The 4,307-nt window shown below is 39.3% G+C and overlaps 1 pseudogene; it reads right to left on the minus strand.

Annotated features, from left to right (window-relative positions):
- Positions 1-3,521: 3,521 nt before the first annotated feature.
- Positions 3,522-3,620, minus strand: LOC139081235 (U6 spliceosomal RNA; annotated as a pseudogene).
- Between the last annotated feature and the right edge of the window lie 687 nt (positions 3,621-4,307).

Consider the following 4,307-nt stretch of genomic DNA (forward strand, 5'->3'; position numbering starts at 1 on the left):
CATTTTATAATGGAAGAAATGGAGGCTCAGCAAAGGCATACTGCTAGTTGGAGGCCACACAGGTAGAAAATGGTAGAATTTGCTTTGTGAGTCTTAAGAGATAGTGAATCCCGGCCTTGTATATCCTACCTTTTATTAGACATCTCTACTTGGATGTCCCACAGGCCCTTCAAGCTTACTATGGAGAAACTCAACTCATCATCTCTGTCCCCCACCTCCAAAACCTTGCTCTTTCTCTGTTCCCTATCTCAGAGGATGGAGCCTTTATCCATCTTGGTGTTCAAGTCAGGCATCTGGGAGTTAAACTTGACTTGTACTCCCATGATATCTCTTGACTATGTTCCCTCTTCAAGAACACTCTGCCTCACGATCCTATCTCAGATTCTCATCTCCTCTCATCCAAACTGATACAATGACCTCTTCACTGGCTTTTCTGCCTCTGTTCTTACCCTGCTTCATTCTTCAAGCCAGAAGGACCTTTCTAAAGCACAAATTTGGTCAAGTCATTAAAACTCTTCAATAACTTCCCATTGCTCTTAGGCTAAAGTATGAATTCCTTAGCTTGGTATCACATCCTCCCACCTTTCTCCCTACATTCCCTGACATGAGCCCTGCACTCTACTAACTGAAACTTTTAGTTTCTTGAAAGAGACATGAACTGAACTCATATTTATTTGGCACATATATGTGCCAGGTTGTGGTCGAAACGCATCATCTTTTATAATTTAATCATCAACAATAATCCTATGTGGTAGGTAATGTCATCATGCCCATGTGACAGATGAGGAAACTGAGACAGAGAGGGTAACTAACTTACCCAAGGTCATGCAGTTCATAAGTGGCATATTTGGGATTTGAGCCAAGGCAGTCTGGTTCCAGAATCTGTCTTCTGAACTACTACCCTACCTGTTTCATTTCTTTCTATCTGCCAAGAATGTCCTTCCTCCATTCTCATTGTCTACCAGCTAACCCTTTTACTGCTTAACTCAAGAATCTTCTCTGGGAAATGTTCCCTGACCTCTCTGCATTCTTTTCTTATTTCTGATCCCCTCTCTTGGCTGAATAAGATAACTGTCTTCTGGCTTTTTCTAGAACCTGTGCATTCCTATAGCAATAGCACTTGACACATAGCTTATATGTCTATTCATGAAATTTTTGAGAGCAAGAAGCTTGCTTTAGTCACCTTTTGTGCCAGCATGTATGTAACACAGTGCCTGGCACACAATAAATGTTTGTTGAGTAATTATTCTTCTGGAAGATCTCCCACAAATAATTGGGATGTGTTCATTTTTGCCAAAACATGCAAATACATGAGTGACATCCTTCACTATTCTGTAGCCCTGAGAGCCTCCACAAAACTAAGTAGGGAAGGCTTCTAAACAGGATGGGATGGATCATGAGCTGTATTTTTAAAAATGTTTTATTTGGATATAGTTTCAAAGTTATAGAAAAGTTGTAAGAATAAGAATTGTACAAAGAAGACTCATATGCCCTTCTTTCAGATTCACCTATTGCTAGCATTTTCCCCGTTTACTTTATCATCTGCTTGCTTACTCTTGATCTCTCTCTCATATATCTATCTATCTAGTATCCATCTATCATCTATCTATCTATCCATATATTGTAGTTGATTTTTCCTGAACCATTTGAGAGTATGTTGCATACATCATGGCCCTCTTACTCATAAATACTTCAGTGTTCTCTCACATAACCACAGTACAGATATCAACATCATTAACTTTAACATTGATCTGATACTTTAATTTCATCTACTTTCTGTATTTTATATATGGAATATTCTGTATTCCAATTGTGGCAATTGGCAATTTTTTGTGCTATGCTGTTTGCTTCTTTCTGCCAGTACAGGATCCAGTCTAGGACCAGGTATTAAATTTACTTGTCATGTATCTTTATTCTCTTTCGATTAGAATATTTCTACAGTATTTCTTTATATTTTATGACATTTGCATTTTTGAAGAATACAGTCTTCTCCACTCTACATTTTTTTAAAAATATAGTGTCTCTCATTGTACTTGCCTGATATTTCCTCATGGTTAGATTCAGGTTATATACTCTAGGCTGGAGTACCACATAGGTGATGCTATGTCCTTCTCAGAGAATCATATGTGAAGGCATATAATGTCCATCTGCCCCTTCATTTGGTCATATTACTTTTGATCACCCGGTCAAGATATTGCCCAATCATTTCACTGTGTAGTTACTATTTTACCTCTTGCAATCTGTGGGAAGACACACTAAGAGGCTGCAAATAAACTGCTCTTCATTCAAATGTCACTAAATTTAGTATCCATTGATCCCTGCTTGAACCGATCTTTACCATCATGGTTGAAAAATGATGATTTTTCCAACTCTAGCACTCCCTCCACATTTACCAGTCAGTCCTCAGTATTCTACTATAAACATGAGCCCTCCCTTCACCTTTATTTATCTTTCTATTATCACTATGAACTCTTGGATTCCTATTTTTCCTCAGTGGTTTATAATTCATTATTGTCCTTAATTACTTTGGTGTTCAAATTGTTCTATATTTGGACAGTGGGAACCCCCTCAATCTGGTCCCTGTGTCCTTGTGATATGACCCCATTAGTTTCTTGAGCACTTCCTTACTTTCTGACATAATAAGATGTTCCAGGCTCATCTTGTGCCTACCCTGCTCCAACTCTGGAATCATCCACTTCTCCAAGAAGCTCTGACTTCTTTTAGTGGGAAATGGTAGTAGAGACCAAGACCTGGGCTAGGTATGTTGAATTGAATGATAGAAAGTTCCTATGGGAGCTGACCAGATAGATGAGGGTGGTCCTGCCATGGGAGACAGAAAGGAGAACAGGAGTTAGAAGATGTTCTCAAGAGTATGCTCAGCTCCTATGGCAAACCTTGTAGCTTGCTCACACGACAACCTCACATGCTCCTCCTTATGCTAAAAGACTTGCTCTTTGCCCAGCCCTGGGAGATGAATCATTATTGGTTTAAGCCAATCTCGGTAATCCCATTTCCATTTGCCTAGTGAGGCCTACTGGTGAGCATGTGACCAGTTCTGGTCAATGACACCTTAGGAAAAGTCTGCTGTGGGGTTTCTGAGAAATATTGTGCTCTCTGATAAAAGTTGCAAGCCTTGGGAGAAAATAGCCTCTTTGTCTCATGCCTCTTTTATGCTGGTTAGAATGTTGTTTTTTGAGGATATGATGTTAAGTGCTGTAGCAGTCATCTTGTGGACAGTAATTAATTCAATAAATATTTATTGAGTGCATCCTATGTGCCAGGAAATGTTCTAGGTTCTGGGTACACAAGAGTAAATAAAACAGACTTAAGTCTCTGCCTTCACAGAGCTTACATTCTAATGCGGGAGAAAGAAAATAAATAAAATATATGGTATCCCTGATGGTGATAAGTGATATAGAGAAAAATGAAGCAGGGGAGGAAGAGAGGGAACGTAGAGATAGGGTTGTAATTTTTAATAGGGTTATCGAGGACAGCCCAATTAAAAAGGAGTTATTTGAGAAAAAAAAACTGCATGCTTCATGAATTCAGGTATCTTCACAGGGGCCGTGGTAATCTTCTCTATATTTTTTCACTTTTAGGGAATATGTGCTATTGAATAAAGGGGAGATGTTGCTACACATTAGGATGGTAGAACATAAAGATGGAAAGAGCCTGTGTCTTTGAAGACATCATTGAACTGCTGAATTAAGCAATCCTGGAATTGACTTGGTTCCATACTTCTTGTTATGTGAGATCATGAAGTGTCTTTATTGCCTAAGTGAGAATTAGTCATATATCTGGAGTCACAGCCTAAGTACTGTAACTGATCCAGTGGTTATTCAGTAAGTTCACTTGACCGGCTCAGGAAGCAGATATAGGGACAGCTTCCTGATTTCAGTTGTGCAGGATTTGGAAGATGGGAGCGCTAGAGCTGGAAAAATCATCATTTTGCAACTATTTTGTTAAAGATTAGTTTAGGAAAAGTTCAATGGACACTAAATCTGGGGGACATTTTAATGAAGAGCAAGTTACAGACTGGTCAGAGGGGCAATGTTAAAGGCTGAATGTTACCAGGGATCCCAGGAAGGGAATTACCAATCTGGAAGATTGAAGATGACCATAAAAGAACATAAAGATGAGGAAGAATAAAGGTACTAGAAGAAGGGAAATTATTTGGGAGATGGGAAAGCATGTGAAGCAGGAAAGCACAGCCTTTGGCATGAAAGATTTGGGTTAGAGCTGCAGTTCTGATGGTTATTGGCTGAGTGACCTTGGATGAGTAGCTTCATCTCTGAGCCTCAGTTTCC

Source organism: Equus przewalskii, chromosome X, assembly GCF_037783145.1.
Source record: "Equus przewalskii isolate Varuska chromosome X, EquPr2, whole genome shotgun sequence".
NCBI classification, from domain to species: Eukaryota; Metazoa; Chordata; class Mammalia; order Perissodactyla; family Equidae; genus Equus; species Equus przewalskii.